A 15,842-nucleotide genomic window follows, 5' to 3' on the forward strand; every position below is an offset into this window, starting at 1 on the left:
GGAGAAGGAAAACGCAGGCAGTGAAGCTACGACTGAAGCGGCTCGGGGTGCACGAGCACCCGCCCCGCGCTCCACAAGAGACACCTGTGGGAGACCCGTCCTTTCACCTTCAGAACGGCCTGTGAGAATAAGGAGGGAGCAACCACCCTCAGGTCTGTAACTCCCACGTGACTCTGGTACCTGAGGGGATACTTTATTTTTCCGTAGCGAGTGTACATTGAATCCTATTAAAATAAACCTCCGTCATTAAATATGAAATTAAAAAACGCTTATAGTTTATCTCTTCTCAGTCTGTTAACAACTTAGATCACAACATCCACAGGATACCCAGAATAAAGGGACACACTCAGGTGCGTTTCAGTCTTGCAATGATTTGTACAAACTTTACAAACTTAAGTGCGACGCTCGAAAACATCTTTTATTAAAGCTGACTTTAAGTGGACAGAACACCTGCCCTAGGAGTTTGGAGTCCTGTGAGCGACCCCACGTGCACACCCGGTGAGGGTCTAGGACAAGTCATCTCCCTTCTCAGGCCCCATCGCTTCCTTCCTCACCCGAGGCAGCAGGACAGAAGCCCTGCAGACTCATCCTGCACCGATTACACTGTGCGACTCCACAGGGCACAACCCAGGGGGGCGGCGGACGCTTACATTACACAACCAAGGTGCTGACGCGCCTTGAGACATACGTGCGAGATGCCGAGACGGCGACAGGAGGGGGAGGACGAGGAGGAGGGGGAGGACGAGGAGGAGGGGGAGGATCGGGGTTGGACGGAGGGGAAGACGCGGCACGTCCCGGCCGAGCCTGTGGACCCTGCTCCCCCAGGACACCCGGAGCTCACAAGTCCCAGGGGAGCCCCATCTGGAGCAGCCAGCCCTGTCCTCCAGCCCGGCCCCTCCACCTCCGGGAAGCGGTCAAACCCTCCAGGTGGCTCTACCGCGGGGCCCGGGGCGGGCTACCCCAAGCCCTGCTCTTCAAGGGCCGCAGGCTCCACAACCAACTACAGGCCTGCAGACGCAACACCTACCCCGTCGGGACTCGCTCACCGGCCCCGGGCTCCCGAGGCTCCGGTCCGGGGGCTGCTCCTCGGGCGCGCTCCTCTCTCGGGGTCCCTCCGCTCCGCCTCCCGAGACCACTGGGCCAGAGGAGCCGGCTCTGGGCCCACGTCCCTCCCGGGACCTCGCTTGGCCCCGCGCTGCACATGGTCGGGCACTGCACCGCTGCCGGCCGCCCGGCCACTCCGGCCCAAACGCGGGCTCCGCAGCTCGAGCTCGGAGGTCACAGTTCCAGCCTCCGCACGGCCCACGCGAACCCTCGCCCGCACAGCCCGCTCCCGCGGGCTGCCGGCCGGCCCGGACAGCGTACCGCCCCGCAGGCCCCGAAATGCTCGCCCGCAAGAGGCCAAGACGGGGGAACGACGGCCAGCGACGACCTGGGCACGCACAGGAAGCGGGGGCGGGGCGGCGACGGTGCGCGTGCGCCAACACGCACAAATCATGAGGCGCACCTGCGCAGGCGGACGCCCGAAGTCCGCCTGCCAAAGCCCGCCAGGAGCACGGGACAAGTACCCGGACTCCAGAAGCCTCCCAGAAGTCTCCGTGCCGTCAAGATAGTGAGCGTATGAAATGTCTCCTTCTCATCTGGCGCTCAAGTGCTGCTGTGCTGCGAGGGTGTGCCGCCTGGACCAGGGACTCCATTGCCCATTTGTCTTCACTCCTGTTAGGGATCAAGGAAAGGTGTGGCCTCAAGAGGGGGCTGTGTGATGGTCTCCAGGCTCCCTGGTCCTTTCCCGGCCCTGGGACATTTCGGGTTACATCTGAGATTCCCCCACCACCAGGAGAGGGGAAGGAGGGTATCATGTTCGCTTAACTGAAACGCTACAACTTTCATTCAAATCCTAGAATACAATAAATGCCCAGCCATGACACAAACTAATATTGCCCACGGAAGGAAAAGAAAATAGAAACTGTAGCTGTTTAGATTACACAACCAACGCATTAAAAACTGTACGAAAATCAGAACGTACACACAAACCGAAAACAGAAAACAGATACCTGGGATCTTACCTCTTAAAGAGGATACTGTTTATGTTAGGTAAAAATATCATTTTTCAAAAATGGAATCAGAAGGGTAATGATTTATCACTATTTATCACTGGGGGTGAAATAATATAACTGTGTTCTTGGCCAACTGTTCCTTAAAAGCTGCTAGGGGAAAAGGTAAAAATAAAATCTCCAGGGACTTCCCTGGTGGTCCAGTGGTGAAGACTCCTAGTTTCCACTGCAGGGGGCACGTGTTTGATTCCTGGTTGGGGAACTAAGATCCCGCATGCTGTGCAGCACAGTCTCATTAATTAATTAATTAACGAACACACAAAATAAAAATAAAAAATCTCTCGCCAACCGAGAAAATCCTCTCCACAAATGTAGAGAGAAAGAAAACGGTTTTACTGTTGAATAACCATTAAACCAGACTGTGCTGTGCACCCACAGGTGAACCACTAATGTTTGTGCAAATGAAATCAACCTCACCTTTTTTTTTTTATAGCTCAGCAGATAAAATCTGTTGCATACAGGTTCTCAAGATAAACGGGAACTTGCCTCATGGGAATAGACTTGACACCACCATAAAAATGGCATACATTCTTTCAGAGTACATCCTAAATTCACCTGGTCATCTCGGTGGTTGTCCATGCTAGTTAATACCCTTTATCCAAAGGAGAAAGACAACTTCTCCTATCTCTAGGACAAGCACGTACTTATAGCTCAGAGGAAAGTGCCTAACACCTAGCCTAAACTCCCCTGGTGACAGAGAGATAAAGAAGATAGCTCTCAGGTCCTTAACATAAACATTCCTGGGTTGTAATGCTGGCAAGAGACTGATTTAGCTTTTAAAAAGATTTAGATACTTACGAAAGGGACAGAGGAAGTATTTCTATTACAAGCGTCTTGAGGAAATCCTCTAAAAACGGAAATAAGAAGTGATGATTCATGCAAATGAATAAGCACCTAACCCATTCCTGATTTCCCCAGCTGAACTGCCACATTAAATGAATCCTGCACAAAATGTGTGCTTCTCCAAAACTGCTCTTGGAAGTGGCTGCTTAGAGCCACGAATGGTCTTTTCCAGTTCTTGCTGCTGCTGACTGTGGCCTCTGCCTGAATTCTCACCGATGAAATGCTGCTTGTGTGGGAATGACAGCGACCACACCTCCTCTGAGCCTGAGCCTGGCAAACCTCCAGGGCGCATTTCTCGCATTTTCCAAGTTCACCACGTAAGGACATCAGCTACACAGAGTACCTTGCTGGGAAGCGCCTTGGAAGGGCAGTGCGCCCATGAGCACGCCACCAGGCCTCCAGTTCTCACCTCACCCACGTGCACTGACCGTGTCTCAGCAGAAGACTGGGGTGGCCTGTGAACCTCAGCTGCTGTGCCCACCTCCACACCTCACTCTATCCCTTCAGCCCAGAGACATGCTGGGCTCCCCAGCCCCCTGCCCTGGACACTCTCTGGAAGTCTTTCTATTACAAGTTGTCATGAGGAAATGCTCTAAAAAAGGGAATAATAAGTACGGAGTCATCCCAATGAACAGGATGTCCAGCAGTGAGCTGATGTCTCTCACGACTCACCCCTCTCTCCAAAAGGCGAAAAACTGTCATTTCATACATTTCCCCCTTTTTAAAGTTGTTGAAGCTAGGAGGGTAAACCTGGACCCTGCGATTTCACCTTGACCAGAAGCAGCAATGGCCACCTTTTAGTTTGCTTTCATTAAGATCTCTTCATATATATGGAGATTTACAATATAAAGCTTTCTCTTTTTGTATCTGCATTTCTATTAAATACAGATATTTTCCCTACTTTGTCACTTATCTATTTTTATTGAAGTATACTTCGTTTGCAATATTTCAGGTGTACAGCAAAGTGACTCAGTTACATGTATTTATGTAAGAATATATGTATTCTTTTTCAGGTTCTTTTTTCCATTATGGGTTATTACAAGATATTGAACATAGTTCCCTGGGCTATACAGTAGGTCCTTACTGTTTATCTATTTTACATATAAAAGTGTGTATCTGTCAATCCCTGTTCTTTCTCTTTTTAACTTAATTTTTTACTCTCACATTCTGTTATACAGACACTTAAAAAGATATTTTGTGTTCAAATCTTTCACTTTCACTTCATACTTTTCATCAGCTTGGACACTGTACTTGAAGAAGCCTTTCCCATCCTGCATTTCCTAAGTAGTTGCCTGTGTTTTCTCCTGTTTATTTTGGGTCTCTTAACATACCAATTTTATCAAGATAACTGGCACCCATCTTCAGGATTTGTAAAATCATTTTCCTCTTAAAGTCTCTCAACCATTTTTTTCAACACTAACACATCTACCACAACCAGGAAACGCACTGTTTAAGAAGAAAACTCAAGTTTGTAATCTAACAGAAAAGGACAGGCTCTTCTTTGAAGCTCAGCGACACGTCTTAATTTAAAGGCAGGGGAGGGACTTCCCTGGTGTTCCAGTGGTAAAGAATCCGCCTTCTAATACAGGGTACGTGGGTTCAAAGCCTGGGAACGCTGGTCCGGGAGCTAAGATCCCACACGCCACGGGGCAATTAAGCCCGCGTGCTGCAATTAGACACGATGCAGCCTAAGAGAGATAAATAATTTTTTACAAATAAAAATAAAAAAATAAAGGCAGGGGAAGCAGGAAAGTGACCGCCTCATGTGAATTCCTTCTTATTCAAAATACAGGTCGTAGCAGTTTACTTGGGCTGCGTCACAAAATACGACACACTGGCGGGCTTAAGCAACACAAATGCACTGTCCGACATTTACGCAGGCTGCAAGTCTGAGATCAAGGTGTCAGCAGGGTTGGTCCCCTCTGAGGGCTGTACGGGAGGATGTGCTCCAGGCTTCCTGGTGGAGAGGGCGGTTTCCTCACAAGCACATGCACTATGTGTGTAGCAGGTAGGTGCCTGGGCTGAACTCCGATCCCAGGGCTGCTCATCCGCAGCAGCACCAGGCCGCTGGAGGGCTTGTCACGGACCCGTTGGCAGGAGGACTGCAGGCTGACACAGACGTCTGCTCAGCTGTGGACCCATGGCCCGGCCACAGCCCTGCCAGAGGCTGCCTGGTTGAAATCCAGGTCACGGCTCACCTCCCTCCTGCTTATTGCATTCAACGATGCCTTGAAGACCCCCTACTGCACCAGCCTGGGTGGCACATCCCACCCAGTCATTTCCACATCAGAAGCATGTCAATTGAGAAGGTTAAAATTAGGCCCTGGCTCAGTGCTGTGGAATTAGAATCTGTGAGGCTGGGTCCAGGCATCTGTGTTGGAATATTTTCTCCACGGGACTCTCATGCCCAAAGGACTGTATTGACAAAGCCCTTCTGCTTCACCCCACTGATATTTCTGCACTAGAGCTACAGCCGTTGTTGTATTAAACTGCATCCGCAGGAGGAAGAGAGAGGAGGAGAGGTGACAGTTCTGCTGATCTCCAAACACGCTGTTACGGAACCACACTTGGGTCCACTCGCCCGCACGCACTAAAGCCCATCTACGGACACGGGTCACGTGAAGGAAAGTGCCGCGTTTACGGCAGGTCAACAAGCAAGGGGTCCAGGTATCTAGGGCTCAAAAGGCCCCCACTCCCCCGTGGCTTTCAGGGAAAGGTGTTTACAGATGGGGTGAGGCTGTTGGTGGGAATGTACACTGGTGCTGCCGCTATGCAGAACAGTGTGGAGGCTCCTCAAAACACTAAAGCTAGAGCTACCGTAGGACCCAGCAATCCCACTCCTGGGCATATACCCAGAGAAAACCATAATTCAAGAAGACACACGCACCCCAATATGTATAGCAGTACGATTTACAATAGCCAAGACATGGAAGCAACTTAAATGTCCATCGACAGAGGAATGGATAGGGAAGATGTGGTACATATGTGTGATGGAATACTACTCAGCCATAAAAAAGAATGAGATTATGCCATGTGCAGCAACATGGATGGACCTAGAGATTATCAGACTAAGTGAAGGATGTCAGACAAAGACAAATACCATATGCTACCACTCCTGTGTGGAATCTAAAACAGTGATACGAATGAACTTCTGAACAGAACGGAAACAGACTCACAGACATAGAAAAAAAACTTATGTTTACCAAAGGGAAAAGGTGGGGGAGAGGGATAGATCAGGAGGTTGGGGCTAACATATGCACACAACTATATATAAAACAGGAAATCAACAAGGACCTCCTGTAGAGCACAGGGATCTCTACTCAATATTCTGTAGTAACCTAGGGAGTTCCCTGGTGGCCCAGAGGTTAGGATTCTGGTCTTTCACGGCCGTGGCCCGGGTTCAGTCCCTGGTCAGAGAACTGAGATCCTACAAGCCACACAGCACCATGAAAAAAAAGCAAAATTCGGTAATAACCTAAATGGGAAAACAATCTGAAAAAGAATAGATATCTGTGTCCATATAACTGAATCACTTTGCTGTACACCGGAAACTAACACAACACTGTAAATCAACTATACTCCCAATATAAAATTTAAAAAATGTTTAAAGTGAATTACAAACGAGTGGGGTGAGGGAGAGGAGGTTGAGGGGTGTGTGGTCAGCTTGTGGACATTCTTCCGATTGGTTGGTGGTGAGGTAATCTGAGGTCAACATCATCAACCGGCTGGTTCCAGCTGGTCTGGGGTCTACGTGCTTGTGGGCAGCATGCAGTTACCTTCCTCCCCCCTGCTGGGGGCTTCAGTCTCTGCAAAACAGCTCCAAGGAGGTGGCTCAGAACAGTATCTACAGCCCTTGAGGAGGAACTAAAGGTCCTTGACCTTGTTCAACGGCTACACTAGTATTATTTGGTCTTTTGGGACTCTTTTCCTTTCTTTTGGCACTTTCTCCCTTCTCTGATTAAATTGTTTGTTTCCAACTCATGGAAGGCTAGGAGGCTAAAATTTTCTAAAGACAAGAAGCAGGCAGAAGACATGGGGAGAATCCGTCCCAGGAAGGCCCCACAAGGTCCTGCTCACTTACAACATCACATTCAATCTGGGCTGTTTACGCCATTTTCGGACAACATACCAACACATCTTAAGATGGGTCCCACCCGACTGTTGCACATTTGGACAAGGTGCGGTGGGGTGGGATTATGCAAATCCAGATCTGAAGACTAGATAAAGCAATCAGGGTATTTCACAGTATACAAGAGAAATTTTCATGGGGACAGAATACCAACCTTCTAATATTTGAAAGCCTGTTAGCCAAGAGGGAGAGTGAACTTCTGTTTTGTTATACAAGGACCCAATCAGCTGTGATGGTTGAAAGCATGATGAACGCAAATCTGAATTCATTTGCCTCCTAACAATGCAACGTCTACAGCAGAGGGACACAGGTCCTCAAGCAGCAGTGCTTTTCCCAGCAGTGCAGACCCTGAGGAGAGCCAGGCTGTGGCAGCTCTGGAGGACCTCAGACACTCTTTGCACGGCCTCTGAGACCTAGAACATCTCAGAAAGTCCACGAGTGCAAACCAAAGAGACACTCAGTCCCTGCACCTTGGATGAACTGATTTGACTCTACGTATGCATTGCTTGGGCTAATTAGAAATATGGAAGTGATCAGAAGACAGAATAAACCTCTGGGCACATCCTGAACAACAGAGATACTTCTCATCAAAGTCCAAACAATAATTCAAAAGCAAGATTCAGAGCCAAAATGTGGAAACAAACCAAGTGTTCACTGACAGATGAATGGATCAAGAAAATGTAGTGTGTATATTCACACAACAGATATTATTCACCCACAAACAGGAAGGAAAGTTTCTAATTGATACAAAGACCATTTATGTATTTTTCAAAGATTGACATTTCTTTGTATGAACAGTGAAAATTTAACAATTCCACTTTTAAGAGGAAAGGTTAGCGTTTCTTTGTAGAAACAATTAAGTCTCAGCAGTAGAGGCATAAGCACACACGTGCACACAGAGTAAACAGAATAGCGCCCCGCTACCTCCCCGCAATCTGATCCCCCGATGAGCCCTGCTGATTCTCCCTCCAAATATAGAGAACCTGTTTACTTCTCTCCATCTTCTCAGACATCGTCTTCCTGGACTACCACGCCAAATTCCTAACCTTATCTGGGTCTCCCGACTTCCACTCTTACTGAATCCCCACCCCATCCATTTATGCAGCAGCCAAAATCAATTGTTCCTCTTTCAGTGCAAACTGGATCAGGACACCTCTCATTCACTGCTTTCCCACTGCACTTGGCAAACATCTGAACTTCTTCAGACCCACGGTTTTATTTCCTTCTCACTCACTGTGTACTGTCCACACTGGCTTTGGGGTCTAGGAAGGAAATTTTGACACAGGCTACCACACAGATGACACGCGAAGACATTAAGCTAAGTGGATAAGTCAGATACAAATGGACAAATGTTACATGATTCCACTTCTGTGAGGTCCCCAGATGGGTCAAATTCATAGAGACAGAAAGTGGAGTGGTGGGTGTCAGGGGCTGGGAGGGGGGTGGGGAGTCAGTGTTTAATGGGGACAGAGTTTCACTTGGACAGGATGAAAACATTCTGGAGATGGATGGTCGGGATGGTTGCACAACAATGAGAATTCTTGTTTTCCTTCCTTAAGATTTTTGTTTTACTTATTTTCGGCTGCGTTGGGTCTTTGTTGCTGGGCGCAGGCTTTCTCTAGTCGCGGCGAGCGGGGGCTACTCTTCGGTGCAGTGTGCAGGCTTCTCGTTGAGGTGGCTTCTCTTTGCGGCAGAGCATGGGCCCTAGGCGCGTGGGCTCAGTAGTTGTGGCTCGCGGGCTGAGGAGTTATGGCTTGCAGGCTCAGTAGTTGTGGCGCACGGGCGTTAGGTGCTCCGCGGTATGTGGGATCTTCCCGGACCAGGGCTCGAACCTGTGTCCCCTGCATCGGCAGGCGGATTCTTGACCACTGTGCCACCAGGGAAACCCAAGAAAAAAAGCAAGACTCAGACCCCAAGGGGAGGAGTGGAAGTACGAGTTGGGAGGTTCAGAAGAAGCTTCCAGTGACACTGCATGACCCTGAGTTGGCTATTTTCTTCTCTGCATCTCGGCTACCATATACTTCCTACCCTCATAGAAAAATAACCTGTCTGGAATTGGAAATTTTTCCATTTAGTCTTTTTGTGCATGTGACATTTTTATTCAGAAAAATAATCTGTGTTGAACTGGAGTTTTTTCCATTTAGTATTTTGTACATGTGACATTTTTATTCAGGTAGTGAAATCTCTGGGTCAACAGTGATACCACATTCTCAAGATTTTGATAAGTAGACTAGAACTTCTTAACTGGAATCAAGGGGCAGGCTTTGGATAATCCATGGACTTTGTGACATCCAAAGGTGCCCTTTGTGTGTGTGTGTGTGTGTGTGTGTGTGTGTTTGTAGACACCCTTTGAAGGGTGCGTGAGCACCTGTAGTTTTCTATGATTTTAGCTTCTCCAAATGGCTCTTGGACTCAAAGGTGCCTGAGGGGAGCGGACGTGTACTCCCCCAGTACAGAATTCTGAACGCAGTGTCAGTAAACATTCAGCCAAAGAGCTTTGCCAAATTGCGTGTTTTAACGTAACTTTTTAATCCACTGAGTCGATGTACCTGGGATCTTTTTTTACATACTTATCTCACTCTTTATTTATTTTTTTTGGGGGGGGTACGCGGGCCTCTCATGGTTGTGGCCTCTCCCGTTGCGGAGCACAGGCTCCGGACGCGCAGGCTCAGCGGCCATGGCTCATGGGCCCAGCCACTCCGCGGCATGTGGGATCTTCCCGAACCGGGGTACCAACCCGTGTCCCCTGCATCGGCAGGTGGACTCTCAACCACTGCACCACCACGGAAGCCATTATCTCACTCTTATAAGGCTGAAACGTTGCTGCTTCCCCTAAGTTTCCTTGTCCCTCTCCCCACTCTCCCACCAGGCCGTGGAAGAGGAATGGGAGGGAGAGGGAGAGTCCAGCAGGGAGAGGACAGTGCACCTGCTGGGAAGCGGTAAAGAGGGGTCCAGGGTGGGAGGGAGGGAGACACAAGAGGGAGGGGATATGGGAACAGGTGTATATGTATAACTGATTCGCTTTGTTATAAAGCAGAAACTAATACGCCATTGTGAATCAACTGTACCCCAATAAACTTGTAAAAAAAATTAGAACTACCATATGACACAGCATTTTCATTCCTGGATATATATCGAAAAAAATAAAACCAAAAAACATTAATTTGAAAAGATATATGCACCCTAATGTTCATGGCAGCATTATTTACAATTGACAACATATGGAAGCAAGCTAAGTGTTTATTAAGAGATGAATGGGTAAGGAAGATGTGATATATATATATATATACAATGGAATACTACTTAGCTAAAAAAAAATTTTGTTTGAATTGAAATTGTATCAAGTATCTTTTCCGACCACAATGCTATGAGACTAGACATCAATTACAGGAAAAGAGCTGTAAAAAAATACAAACACATGGAGGCTAAAGAATACACTACTCAATAACGAAGTGATCACTGAAGAAATCAAAGAGGAAATTAAAAAATACCTAGAAACAAATGACAATGGAGACACGACGACCCAAAACCTATGGGATGCAGCAAAAGCAGTTCTAAGAGGGAAGTTTATAGCAATACAATCCCACCTTAAGAAACAGGAAACATCTCGAATAAATAACCTAATCTTGCACCTCAAGCAATTAGAGAAAGAAGAACAAAAACATCCCAAAGTTAACAGAAGGAAAGAAATCATAAAAATCAGATCAGAAATAAATGAAAAAGAAATGAAGGAAATGATAGCAAAGATCAATAAAACTAAAAGCTGGTTCTTTGAGAAGATAAACAAAATTGATAAACCATTAGCCAGACTCATCAAGAAAAAAAGGGAGAAGACTCAAATCAATAGAATTAGAAATGAAAAAGGAGAAGTAACAACTGACACTGCAGAAATACAAAAGATCATGAGAGATTACTACAAGCAACTCTATGACAATAAAATGGACAACCTGGAAGAAATGGACAAATTCTTAGAAATGCACAACCTGCCAAGACTGAATCAGGAAGAAATAGAAAATATGAACAGACCAATCACAAGCACTGAAATTGAAACTGTGATAAAAAATCTTCCAACAAACAAAAGCCCAGGACCAGATGGCTTCACAGGCGAATTCTATCAAGCATTTAGAGAAGAGCTAACACCTATCCTTCTGAAACTCTTCCAAAATATAGCAGAGGGAGGAACACTCCCAAACTCATTCTACGAGGCCACCATCACCTTGATACCAAAACCAGACAAGGATGTCACAAAGAAAGAAAACTACAGGCCAATATCACTGATGAACATAGATGCAAAAATCCTCAACAAAATACTAGCAAACAGAATCCAACAGCACATTAAAAGGATCTTACACCATGATCAAGTGGGGTTTATTCCAGGAATGCAAGGATTCTTCAATATACGCAAATCAATCAACGTGATACACCATATTAAAAAATGGAAGGAGAAAAACCATATGATCATCTCAATAGATGCAGAGAAAGCTTTCAACAAAATTCAACACCCATTTATGATAAAAACCCTGCAGAAAGTAGGCATAGAGGGAACTTTCCTCAACATAATAAAGGCCATATATGACAAACCCACAGCCAGCATCGTCCTCAATGGTGAAAAACTGAAACCATTTCCACTAAGATCAGGAACAAGACAAGGTTGCGCACTCTCACCACTCTTATTCAACATAGTTTTGGAAGTTATAGCCACAGCAATCAGAGAAGAAAAGGAAATAAAAGGAATCCAAATCGGAAAAGAAGAAGTAAAGCTGTCACTGTTTGCAGATGACATGATACTATACATAGAGAATCCTAAAGATGCTACCAGAAAACTACTAGAGCTAATCAATGAATTTGGTAAAGTTGCAGGATACAAAATTAATGCAAAGAAATCTCTGGCATCCCCATATACTAATGATGAAAAATCTGAAAGTGAAATCAAGGAAACACTCCCATTTACCATTGCAACAAAAAGAATAAAATATCTAGGAATAAACCTACCTAAGGAGACAAAAGACCTGTATGCAGAAAATTATAAGACACTGATGAAAGAAATTAAAGATGATACAAATAGATGGAGAGATGTACCACGTTCTTGGATTGGAAGAATCAACATTGTGAAAATGACTCTACTACCCAAAGCAATCTACAGATTCAATGCAATCCCTATCAAACTACCACTGACATTTTTCACAGAACTAGAACAAAAAATTTCACAATTTGTATGGAAACACAAAAGACCCCGAATAGCCAAAGCAATCTTGAGGACGAAAAATGGAGCTGGAGGAATCAGGCTCCCTGACTTCAGACTATACTACAAAGCTACAGTAATCAAGACAGCATGGTACTGGCACAAAAACAGAAAGATAGATCAATGGAACAGGATAGAAAGCCCAGAGATAAACCCACGCACATATGGTCACCTTATCTTTGATAAAGGAGGCAGGAATGTACAGTGGAGAAAGGACAGTCTCTTCAATAAGTGGTGCTGGGAAAACTGGATAGGGACATGTAAAAGTATGAGATTCGATCACTCCCTAACACCATACACAAAAATAAGCTCAAAATGGATTAAAGACCTAAATGTAAGGCCAGAAACTATCAAATTCTTAGAGGAAAACATAGGCAGAACACTCTATGACATAAATCACAGCAAGATCCTTTTTGACCCACCTCCTAGAGAAATGGAAATCAAAACAAAAATAAACAAATGGGACCTAATGAAACTTAAAAGCTTTTGCACAGCAAAGGAAACCATAAACAAGACCAAAAGACAACCCTCAGAATGGGAGAAAATATTTGCAAATGAAGCAACTGACAAAGGATTAATCTCCAAAATTTATAAGCAGCTCATGCAGCTCAATAACAAAAAAACAAATAACCCAATCCAAAAATGGGCAGAAGACCTAAATAGACATTTCTCCACAGAAGATATATAGACTGCCAACAAACACATGAAAGGATGCTCAACATCTTTACTCAGTAGAGAAATGCAAATCAAAACTACAATGAGATATCATCTCACACCAGTCAGAATGGCCATCATCAAAAAATCTAGAAACAATAAATGCTGGAGAGGGTGTGGAAAAAAGGGAACACTCTTGCACTGCTGGTGGGAATGTGAATTGGTACAGCCACTATGGAGAACGGTATGGAGGTTCGTTAAAAAACTACAAATAGAACTACCATATGACCCAGCAATCCCACTACTGGGCATATACCCTGAGAAAACCATAATTCAAAAAGAGACATGTACTGAAATGTTCATAGCAGCCCTATTTACAATAGCCCGGAGATGGAAACAACCTAAGTGTCCATCATCGGATGAATGGGTAAAGAAGATGTGGCACATATATACAATGGAATATTACTCAGCCATAAAAAGAAACGAAATTGAGCTATTTGTAATGAGGTGGATGGACCTAGAGCCTGTCATACAGAGTGAAGTAAGTCAGAAAGAGAAAGACAAATACTGTATGCTGACACATATATATGGAATTTAAGAAAAAAAAATGTCATGAAGAACATAGGGGTAAGACAGGAATAAAGACACAGACCTACTAGAGAATGGACTTGAAGATATGGGGAGGTGGAAGCGTAAGCTGTGACAAAGTGAAAGAGCGGCATGGACATATATACACTACCAAACGTAAGGTAGATAGCTAGTGGGAAGCAGCCGCATAGCACAGGGAGATCAGATCGGTGCTTTGTGACCGCCTGGAGGGGTGGGATAGGGAGGGTGGGAAGGAGACGCAAGAGGGAAGAGATATGGGAACATATGTATATGTATAACTGATTCACTTTGTTATAAAACAGAAACTAACACACCATTGTGAAGAAATTATACTCCAATAAAGTTGTAAAAAATAATAATAAAGTTAAAAATTTTTAAAAAAGAAGAATAAAACCCCCAAGCAAACTAGGAATAGAAAAGGAACATACTGAAACTCATCAAGAGGGTCTACAAACAACCTATACCGACATTATATTTAACTGTGAAAGACTGAATGCTTTCTCTGTAAGATCAGAAACAAGGCACCGATATCTGCCCTCACCACTTTTATTAAATATATTAATGGAGGTTCTAGTAAGAAAGTAAAGCAAAAATAAATAAATACATAAATTTAAAAGTTAAAATTTTAAAACATTTATTTAAAAGATAAAAGGACTATTCCTACTACGTTGAATAGGAAGGAATATATCCTACTGAATGTTGAACAGTAATATATACTATTATATTAAATAAGGAAAAGTAAAACGGTATCTGAAGAGGAGATGATAATCTAAATGGAGAAAATACCAAGGAATCCACAAAAAGCTTGAGAAATAATATTAGTTTGTAAATGTTTTAGAGTACAAATCAACACAGTTTTATCAAATTATATATTAATAACAAATGTGTAGAAGCTTAAATAAAAATATGTGATGCCATTTACAACTGACCTAAATAAATACTTAAATATAAGCCCAATAAGACATTTATAGGTCCTCTATACTGAAAATTACAAAATGCTGATGAAGAAAAATGTAAAAGTCCCAAACAAATAGTGAGACATACCTTGTTCATGGATTAGAAAACACAACATAATAAAGATGTCAATTCTCCCCAAGTTAAGAGGCTTAACAGAGTTACTCTTAAAAGGCCCTCAAGGTTTTTGTGGATATAGACAAGCTTATTCTAAGATTTATATAGTAAGAAGAGGCTGAAGAATAGCTAAAACAATTTGTAAAGGAAGATTAAAATGGGAGGAATTCACCTACCCAATTTCAAGATTTTGCAGTAATGATGGAGGTTAGATACACAGATCAATGGAATGGAATAGAGAACCCAGAAATAGACTGACATAAATACATTTAACTTGTTCTTGACAGCAGTGTGAAAGCTATCAAGGAAGAATAGACTTTTCAAAAAATGGTACTGAAACAGTTGGACATCCCTCGACAAAAACAAACAAACAAAAAATGAACCTTAACCTAAACCTCCACACCTTACACAAAAATTAAATCAAAGTGGATCATAATCTTCAATGTAAAAGCAGGACACTTTGAGAAAAAAAAATAGGAGAAAATCTTTGGCATCTAGAACTACGTGAATAATTCTTAGACTTGACACGGAAAGTATGATCAATAAAAGCAAACATTGATAAATTGGATCTCATCAAAATGAGTTAAAAATGCTTCATAGAAGATCATTTTAAGTGGATGAAAACTCAAATTACACAGTGGGAAAACATATTGGAAAATCCCACATGAGACAAATGACTTGTATCTATAATATACAAAGAACTCTCCAAACAACTTAAAAAAACCCAACTAGAAAATAGGCAGAAGACAGGAACAGACATTTCATGGAAGAGAATATACACATGGCAAAGAAGCACATGAAAAGATGCTCAACATCATTAGCCATTAGGGAAATGCAAATTCAGACCATAATGAGATATCAGAGAATAACGAAAATTAAAGTATAGTGACAACATCAAATGCTGGTGAGTACATAGAAAAATGATCTCACATCACTGGTGGGAAAATAAAATGGTTTAGCCACTCTGAGAAACAGCTTGACAGTCTCTTTTAATCCTAAAAGTAGATTCACCCTACAACACAGTAATTGTACTCTTGAGCATTTATCCAAAAGAAACAAAAACTTCATTAAGTTCCCACAGAAACTTACACATAAATGTTCATAGCAGTTTTATTTATAACAGCCCAAAACTGGCCACTACCCAAATGTCTTTCAATGGATGAATGTTGAAACAAATTGT

Source organism: Mesoplodon bidens, assembly GCF_964165515.1.
Source record: "Mesoplodon bidens genome assembly, contig: HAP1_SCAFFOLD_96, whole genome shotgun sequence".
Classification (NCBI taxonomy): domain Eukaryota; kingdom Metazoa; phylum Chordata; class Mammalia; order Artiodactyla; family Ziphiidae; genus Mesoplodon; species Mesoplodon bidens.